This window comes from Neopsephotus bourkii, unplaced genomic scaffold (genome assembly GCF_033783945.1).
Source record: "Neopsephotus bourkii isolate Nb327-2 ecotype Australia unplaced genomic scaffold, CSIRO-AGI_Nbou_v1 NB_53, whole genome shotgun sequence".
In the NCBI taxonomy this organism is placed as follows: domain Eukaryota; kingdom Metazoa; phylum Chordata; class Aves; order Psittaciformes; family Psittacidae; genus Neopsephotus; species Neopsephotus bourkii.
The window spans coordinates 11,358,991-11,369,246 of record NW_026900570.1 but is presented as its reverse complement, the minus strand read 5'-3'; positions in this window follow the sequence as shown (position 1 = coordinate 11,369,246).

Below are 10,256 nucleotides of genomic sequence, written 5' to 3'. Positions count from 1 at the left end.
TAATGATTGACTGTGCAACATTAATATGGTTTGACTGTATTTCTTCCTGAATACAGATTTGTTTATGTGCTCTACCTGTTTGTCAGCTCAAGTTCTTTGTCATCCCAGGGGGTGTTGAGAAAAAATTACAGGAGATAGAAAAAACAGGAAAGTTAATTCAGACTAGTCCATGCAGGCAGCTGGAATATGCCAGCATTACCATTTCACTCCCATTAAGAATAGGAAAGGTTGACAGAAAGGGCTAAAGGACATTTTTGCAAAGAAGCTCCTGGAAGCAGCTATGCTGGGATAAGCATTAAGACTACACGTATGCTGTTTTTTAAGAAAGGTTATAGTCCCCCTGTATAAGGCTTCTGCAACAGTAAAATATTATTTGGGTTTATAAAAAAGGATTTAAAGGTACACTTAAAGAAAGTCAGCTAGACTTTTCTTCAGGTTGGTATTTCATGTGTAATTCTGGAAACACCGTATCTAATCTTGCAGCAAATAATGGGGTGGTTTCTATCACTGAACAGACCAGAAGGAGAGAGGTGGAACTATCATCTGGCTCCAGGTTGTTTATGCTGTACTTTGCAGCAGTCACTGTCACTGTGCAGATGGCCTTTAGTGTATTCTCCTTAAGGTACTATCTTGGGGAGCTCCTGCTTTTTGCACTGGTTGGGTGGGAGCTCAGAACCACTCTCTTCTCTGGGGCACTCACCAGACACAGCATCAGAACTGCAGTGTTACGAAAGACAAATAAAATGCAAAAATATTGAGGCAAAACTTGTGGACCAAGTATGCTGCTTACTAAACCTGTTTTTCTAGACACCAGCAAAGGCTGATGAAGACTCTTCTACAAAAACAAAACCAGCGTGTGTGTGCAATGTAATGTTTTTCCTTTCAAAATCAGGTTGGCAGTGTCTCTTTAATGTACAGTGCTGTGAACTTAAAAGAAATCTCATTATCAGCCTTCCTAGCCTTAAGCACTTCATCAAGTATTTCATGTTGCTGGCTTGCAGATGCTGCAGTTAAGGTCCTGGGTGGTGGGGTTTTGTTTGTGTTCCCTTAGGCTCTTTTCTTGGTTTTATATATATATGTGGCTATGTGGTTATGTATATATTTGTGGCTATAAATACTTTAACCCTGAGAAAATACATGAAAGTAATCATATAGACATTAACTAGTTGCCATGTGATTTTTCTTTTTCAAATCCTGGAGTCACAAAGCATAACTTTTAATTACCTGATTTTGTTTTGGGAATAGTAGTTTCTTCTTCAGACAGATAACAACATGATCAGAAATATGTATAATTTCTTCTCCAGAATTCTTTATTTCCCCAGGCCAACCTTTAATAAATAAACATTTATGCTTGAATCAAAGAGATATGCACCCCTGAGTAAAAGTTCCAGTTCCTCTGTTGTGGTCTCAGCACTGTATATTATCACATATTGTTCAGAGAGATTCTCAAGATAGAGATCAAAAACTTATAGTTCATTTCAGTTCATTGTTTAAATTCTAAATTAAAGACAGAAAACTTAATTCCAATGTAGTCATATCCAACTCGCTAGGTAACTTTTTTCTACCCCTTTCCCTACCCCAAAATAGCTGGAACAATAAATACATATATGTTAGTGTAAACTGCATCCAGATAATATTACATGCTCATATTGTACATTCAGGTGCTAAGGAGAAGAGTCCTTTTTGCAAACAGTTTTGCAAAATCTAAGTATGTGACTTTAGAGTGACTGTTAGTGTGGTAGCTTTCACCAAAGTAGAACTTAGTAATGATCCATTGGTGTCAAAACCAGCTACAAACTGCTGAGACACAGGATTTTCAAATGGAAGATCCATTGCAGCCAGGATTCAGTGGTTGCATTACTTTGGACTTCAAACCTCTTGCTGTTCCATTCCCATAAACATGCAGAAAATTGTTGCAGAGCACAGGACTGTGTAATAGCTGCACTCCACAGCTGCGGAATCTCCCCTGTGCTGAAGCTTTTTAAATGAGTGGAGGAGGAGACTTTTGCAGACTTCTGAAGGTATCCTAATGACTTTTACCCTTTGATGTGCTTGGGTTAACCCAATTCAGTTTCTCGGTACATACAAAATATTGTAAGATTTTCTAATGTCTAGTTTCTTTCTTTTTCCCTTTCTAGTTTATTTCTTTTTTTATTTAGTTTCTAAAGAATCAATGCTTAGATACCTGTGTGTTCCAGATAATTCTTGGATTTGTTAGCAAGTTTCAGTCAGGATTGATACAGGTCTCAAAGGTAAGTTTGAATTTACTCAGAGGTAAGTTCAGTTTTATGAAAGTGGGTGGCTGATAAAGAAATCAAAATTGGCAACCCCACACCAAAAAGCTACAAGAGCTCAGCTATTATTAGATGTCAGGGAATCTGTTCTGAGGAGCAATGTCTGTCAGCACCCAAACCATCATAAAAGCTTCCATCAGAATTTTGCATGGGTGGAAAATGCGGGAATCACAGTTACACATCCTTGGTGTAGAGAGAGTTGTACTGTGACCATTTCTTTGTCCAATATGAAAGCAGAAATGGACCAATAAATATGACATGCATGCCCTCCTTTTTTGTCTTGTGCTGTCCCAGTGTTCGTTCCCCAAGCTGCACCCCTGAAAGTTCCTTCCTGCCTCCCAACTTTGAATACTAATGTCAGAATTGAATTCCAAGTATTTGCCATCCAAATGAGCAATTCAGCTACCCCATGCCTGGTCTCCTAAATATATACTGTAAAAAAAGCTATCCTGTGGTCATATGCTATTTGCTATTTTAATTTGATTGTTGTGTCTCTTTCACACTGGCTCTCATTTGCTTTTCCAGCCCATATTCCTATCAGGAACACATTTGTCCAAATTAATGCTGCACCCATTCTATGATCATAAATTGCCATTCTCAGTAACTTAATTCTTACCTTAAATTTAAAGTTCTCTGTTTCTCACAAATATTCTAAAGCTTTAAATCTTTATAGAAATATAACTCTGGATTGTGAAAAGTGACTTTTGGGGTCCTTAGGACATAATGGTGTGGATGCTATAAAACCTGAAAGAATAGTTACAGCGATATTTTGCTGTTAGAAATCGCTACTATTAGCAATTCCAGACTGCCAAAGATTATGGATTAATCTAAAGAAGGAGCCACATTCTGGCAGGGTATGCTTGGTGATCACCATGAAAATTACTCTGTTATAAGCTGCTTTAGTGATCAGAGAATAAACTGCTGGACTCCAAGGGAGAACTGGTAGTCAGTCAGTGCACACTGTGTTTATCCTCCGTTTCTGATTTTGCAAATGATGTGAGAGCAGATCTAGAATGCTGGAAAGTTATTGACTAATATGTGGATGACTGTGGAAGTGCTGGGTATCCTGGTCACAGATGTCTGTGGGAAAGGCCAACATTTAAAGCCATATAAATGTACTTCAGTGAGTATTTGAAATTTTGAGGCATTAAACAACTGTATCTCCCACCTGTAAAGGAAGAGCAAGAACACCAATAGTGGCTGTTTTCAGGTAGAGTCATATTTTTATGGAAGATAAAGGCCAATTGCCAATTTCCCAATGCTCATTTTTTTAAATATGGCTATGACTTGAAAGTACATGGCTGAAAATGAGCTTGAACTACACTTTCTGCCACTCTCAAAGCTATGTAATTCTGAATGCTGTGTCAGTGACCGCCTACATTTTCCCATCAGGAAACAAAACTGCTGGTATCTTACCTTGTGGCACAGGTGTGGTCACTGACTGTGGGTGTAGTGAACTTCTTGTCTCAACTTTTCTCCCTTGTCCCATGGTCTCTGTCTACAATGCTCTTGTTTTTTCTCCTTTCTCACCTCTCCCTCTCCAGCCTATCCTTTCCTTGGGTGACCATTTCTTCTGGGTTGCCCCAGATGAGGAGCAGGGTCCAAACAGGCAAAGGAGAAACTAGCTGAAGAAAACCTTGGTCAGCCCCAGACTAGCACAGGATCTTTGAAACTCCAAGCTGTGAAGCTCTATCAAGACCAAACTGGTCTTGTTCAGATTCATAATTCAACTGAGCTGTGGCGGATTTCCAGTGTGGGTAAAGCATTCCTGCCAAATTTCATGCTTTTCCTTCAACGTACAGGGCCTTTGGGACTGCCTAAAGAAGAGGCTGCCATTCTTTTCAGTGTGAGGCAAACAGGGGAAACAGCACATTTTTTCTTACAGTTGCTGAAGAGCAAAAACATTTTGGCTGAAATTATTATACACACTTAGCCTGAGGCAGTTCTTGATAGACACACACACACATCACATGTATGCAGCCTTAGGCAGACACCTGCCATGGAAAATGTGAGTCCCTATGGCTCAAGTCTGACAGTGGCATCAGCAATGGAAAATGTGGTCTAATAGTGGGAGTTATCAGGCAGCATTTAACAGGTGAGTTTCCCCAACACCACCCTAAATTATCCCTCCACCAAAAAGCTTTTAAAAGCTTCAACAAACTTATTTGTCCTTTGCAGTAATTTTCCTCTTAAAAACCTTGGCATGCACTTGTTCATATAAAATAACGATTAGCGGAAATAGAGGAAGTTAAAATCCCACCCATCCTTTTCTCTCCTGGTTTATTTATTTTCCATGTGAGATTAATGAGTTTCCTGCAACAGGGCTAGATCCGCTTACACATTGTGTGGATAAGTTAATATTTATTTCCTTTTCCAAAGGCAGGCAGACACCTTCACATTCTCTGCTTTCAAAAGCAGAGATCAGCATACACTATGTGTATCAACCATCTTAAATTAGAAAATGCTAGTTTTACATTGCCTACTGCTGTTAAGCAGACTAGTAAATCAGGCTGAGCTGTACTGCTGGATGCTGATGGCGAAGCTTAATTTAACTGGTTTATTTTACTAGCAGATACTTTGGAAAGAACACATCTGCTTCTTTAAAGGACTTTCTTCAGTTCAGCGCCTGCCTCGTGTCAGGCTCAACTTCTATGTGCAGTGAAGCTCACAGAGGCTGGTTTCCTATGAACTTCTCTCCCACAGCCTGCTTACCCTCCCAGCTCCTTCTTGCATCCCAGTGCCATCGCTCCTTCCGGTGGCATTCCCAGGTGCCTGGGGTCTCCTCCAGCAGAGTGGAGGCTCCTGCTCTTGTGCAGCTCCATTGGCAAAAGCTCCTCTCCAGTTGACACTGTTGTCTTTGCCTGCTGGGGAGGCCAAGCAGTCATCTCTCCTCTATACAGCTACCAGGTTTCATTTCTGGACATGCTCTGCCACATGCCAGTAAGTGGACAAATGGCGGGTGGCAGGAGGAAGGCTGGGGAGGAGATGTGACAGATTGTGTGAACATACACGTTACATTTCCTGGGGAAACGAGGTTAAAAAGGATCTCCTTCTTGAAAGGGCATTATGTAAAAGAATTCCATATGAGAAGTGGTGTGTGTGTCTTGGTTCAAGAGCCAATGGATATTTATACTGTTATTTAACCTCTCTTTCTTCCAGGGTCAGCCTCGGTGCATCGCTTGCAGCTCCTTCCTCTCTCTCTGGTCAACTCCCCCTTAATAACCCAAAAGAGAAAAATCCTTTTTTTCCTTCACATATGGAAGGAAATTTGCTGTTTTAAAACTGGACATGGAGTATGAAATCGTTACAGCTGTCTCAGGCCCCTCAGTTTCTAACTCCCTGCTGCTGGAGTGTGAACTGGGGCAGTGCGGCGGCAGTCAGTGGAGCTGTGCCAGTGTAAACGAGGGGAACTGTTCCAACCATGTGTGCAAACTCCACCAGAGATTTACCTTCTGAAAGCAAAGAGCTGAAAGTTTATTCCCATTTCACTTATCTGCCAAGGCTGAAGTTCAGTAATTCATATTTTTACCATAATAAATAATGAAACAGCTATAACAGAGCAGGGAAGGCTTTGATGAGGCATTTTATAGCAAGTACAAGAAAAACATTGAATCTTGTGCACAGGAACTGGCAGCTACAAGAAGCAGGAATGTCTTGGTTCAAACATGTCTTTACTTAAAAAAAACCCTCCAAGAAAAAGGAACCTGGAGAGTTTCTTTCCTGTTACTTTACACGCAGTACAATAACCCTGGCACTTCAGTAAGGGAGCTGTCATACATACAACTTTCATCGTCTGTGCGCCGTGCCACAGATAATGAGCCTCTGACTCAGAGTCAGGGCAACATGTCCCTTATCTGACACTCCAGACTCAACTGGAATGAATTTTTCAAGACACATGCTAACTGCAATTGAGGATTTCAGAGCAAATAGCAGGCAGGCAGTGTTACTACTACGTTATCTGTATACCTCATACTTTAGAAGCCTGTGTTTGAAAAGCAGACCAGGTGTTCTGCGCAGTATGAGTACTGAATGTTGCATTACAGAGAAGCATCCTGCATGTTCAAAGGGTTGCCTGGATCTCAGCCCTTCCATTCCATTATAGGCAATGGGAATTCTGGAGCTAGCACTTTGCAGCTCTCTTAAAAGGGGCCTCCTCTCTCAGAAACAAGAGTTAGGAGGAAATCAGAACAGGAGGACAACTGATTTCCCACTTGCCATTTTTAAAGGAAAATAAAGCATAGATGATTGCACAAGTTCAAAGAGAGGACTGTATAATCTTTCAGAAGTGTCCTGAGGCTCCCAGGAAGGGTAAGGTCTGACAGGGCAATAGTTTTATGAAGTCAAGCAGGGAATGAAAAGATGAAAGCTCATCGTGGCTTCCTTTTCTCTTTTCCATACTTATCAGTAACACATGGTCGAGAACTAGTGGAGCAGCTCAAGAATGCTACTGCTGCAAAGGTACAGGTTGGGAGAGAATTTCTCACTGAGAAAGTATGTTTTTTACAAGAAATACACCATCCAAACTCTGGATATGCAACAGTGATCCATGAAGGAGGTTATAAGTATTTTCCCTGTAACAAGCCATTTTCATTTTTCATTCTTAATTGCAGTATTTGTGGACATAAGTTCTCAGGCCCTTTATTTTTCAGTTTTGGGAGTTGTAAAAGAAGACCAACATGACCTAGAAACTCCATTTGCTTGTTTTACATCTGGCCTCAGCCTTGACTCTAGTAACCTGAAAATTTTGATTAACTGTTCTTGACACTGAGTTACGATGGGCTGCAAAGATGTCCCATGCTGCAGCACTGCAGATGCAGAGCCCACAGTGAACAGGATGGGGACACAGTGAAAAATGAACTGCTAGATCAGGGGTTTCTGAACTCTGGTCACCAAAGACCTCATATATTTTTATGGGACTAGTTCCAATGCCTCTTTTGCTTTGAGATTACACTCCCAGCTAAGTGCATAACTTGAGGACTACAGACTCTGGCTCCACTATGTTTCCTGTCCTCCTAGTTGTGTCACTCTTGGACTTGTACTGACCTAGTTTCAAAAAGAGAGATGGACTTTGTTCCCTTACCTCATAGTTCTGTAGCCTACTAACTTGCATTGAAACCACTGATTTATTTCTTTTCAGCTGACAAATGCATTAAAGTGCTCTTATTTCCAGAGCAAGAACCCTGACCTCTGGGCTGTTATGGAAGCAGTAGAAGGTTCTCCCTGGTGTGTTTGGAGCTTTCTGTGATTGTTCTCTTGGGCTCAGGCATCTCAAATTCTCCCAGGGTTTTCTTCAGGCATATGGAGCTTTTTCTTGGACCTCTCCCTCTGAGATTGTCCTGCTTTCCAGATAGTGAGCCTGAGAGTCCTCTCTGCCACCACAAACAAAACTGAGCAGTTCTGCCTCCACCATAACAAGGCTTTTCTCTGCAGCTTTCCTCTGTTGTCCTCTACTGCATGCAAAAGCTCAAGGCTGGATGCCTGGTCAGGCGTGACCACTTGATGATAGTGCTTCAGGTAGCATCACAAGACTTTTCTGAAACAGATGGAAACATTCCTTTCCCCTGGAAAGTCTCTAGGAAGAAGGACCCAGAGCTGCCTCTTGTCTCTAAAAGGAGAAACCTGCATGTACCTTATGGGAATGGAAAGTAATTGCGAATGTATTAGCTCCACCTCTGTGTGGGATTCCTGGCATCAGAAGCTTCCCTGGGTCCTCTGAATGCTGGAGGTGGGGCTCTTAATGCCTTTGTGTCCTTGATCTTTGCAGACAAGAAGGAAATTAATTTCAATTGAGAATTTGTGACATTTTTTGTCCTTTCTAGGGCTGTGGCAAAACATACCAAGATTCACATAGGGAAGATTCTATGTTATGGTCAGTAAGCAAAAGTATTCATAAGGGTATATGATGCGATTCTTACAGTGTGGACACTTGCAAGCATGTAGCTGTAAAACACTTGCAAGCAAGAGCTAAAGGCAAATTTTAGTGTGAAATACAAAATTGATTTGGCATTCCTGTGCCCTCAGGTTTCCCTAGATATGTTCTATACATGCAGTCCTGGCAGGTCACTGAAGCTGATTTCTGGTAAGTGTTCAGCCCCTCGCTCCCTGCTCCCCTGGTGAGGTGCAGGTCATGACACCATACCTGCCACTGGAAGACACAGCCTCCTCTCTCTGTCCAGCTTTTAATTTCCCTAATGGTCACATTTAACGTAAAAAGGTTCTTCATCAGAAGTCAGCCACGTCCTCAAAACACCAAACTTCTCGTGTAAAACCAGAAATGACATACTAGTACAATTTATCTTATAAAAAAATACAACCCAGAACAAACCACAAACACAAAGGCCAAAACAAAAACCCCTAAACAAACAAGGGCTTACACAAAACAGGAGCTAAATGGAACTTAGCTACTATGTGCTCCTGGTGCAATGTACTGTTGCAGGCTTTACACACCACTGGGCAAAATATGTTGGGCAGCTTTTGCCAGTGGGAGCCTGCTTCACATGCTTAGAAACAGAAAAAAATATTTCCCTTTCCTAGCTACTGTAATAGTTTTTCCTGACATAGGGAGCAAAGAGAAAATAAGCTCTTCAAATGTAATGAGCAAATACCACTTCCTTTTTGAATTCCTGCTGCCATTTTTCCCAAGTACTGCTTCCTTTTTCTCATGACTGCTTAGGGTGGCATACAACATGCTTATCTTAACCAGACAAGAGACTTCCCACCTCAAGGTTCACATCTGCACCAGCAGTGCTTTACATTTGTTCTGTGGTGGGACAAAGTGAGATCCGACACCACAAGAGATGAGGTCTTGGCAATGTGAGATGCATTTGGTCCCATGGCAAGAAAATTCTGTGCGGCAGCTGGGAGGTATGTGAGGTACCTGGGGAGTACAGTCCCTTCTTACTGGGCAGTTTGCTGTGTTACTTGACACACCACATGTTGCTGATCAACACATACAGAAGATTCATCCAGTTTGGAAGAGAGACACAGCAGAGGTGGAATTTTGTGGCTTAGCTGCAGAAGTCTGTAAAGGAGGAGTTTCATGTGCATGGGATACAACTGGACAGGTCTGTGACAAGAGGACAAGGGCATAGCACTGCTTGGCAGTTACCTTGGGAAGAAAATTTGTGTCTGTATGTACTACTATGGAAAACATGAAATATGAAGGAACAGGTCTCTGTCAAGAGAATGATGTCTTCCGATTTACATCTCCACCAAGGACAGCAGTGTTCAGTTTTGCATGAGCACGTTCCAAACAGGCTGTGGCACTAAGGAATTGTCAGTGCACCAGAATGTCTTGGAAGTCCCTCTTCCCCCTAGAGCTGTGCTGCCTGTGGGAAGAAGGGCAAACCTGAACCTGCAAGAAGGCAAACATACAAACCCTCAGCAAGCTTTGAGAGCATGTGTAGTGGCTGAACTCACCATCCCATTAGCCAGAGGCTGTGCTGGACAGACACAGCAAGTCTGGCATATTCTGGGCATGTTGGATTTGCATGTGAGTCCAGACTGATAGGGTCTGTGCAGTGGCTATTTGCCCGTGATTTCCTCTTCTCTGTTGTGATCCCCCTGTGGTGCTTGTAGCCAAACCTGCAGTGTAGGCTCTGCTAGTATTTCCAAACATGATGAGCACTATGTTTATTTCCTGATCATCTGCCCTTGTCCTTGCTGATGGGAAGCTGTAGGTTGTGTTCTTGCAGCCATTCTCAACAGTCGCTGCTGTGTGGCTTCCCACATCAGGGGTGGAACTGGGAGATGCTGCTGGTTTGTTGGACCAGCCCTGCTGACAGGTTGTTTTCTATCCACCCAGATCACTGCATTGCATCCCCAAACTTGGTGTCGATAACAATTCGTGGGTGCCACACAGCTTCTTGAGGAAGCCAGAGAATGTCACTGAGTATGATGCTAAGTTAGCCAAGTTGTTCCTTTTATTTGTTCAGTGTGAGAAATACCTAGTAGAAAAAAATC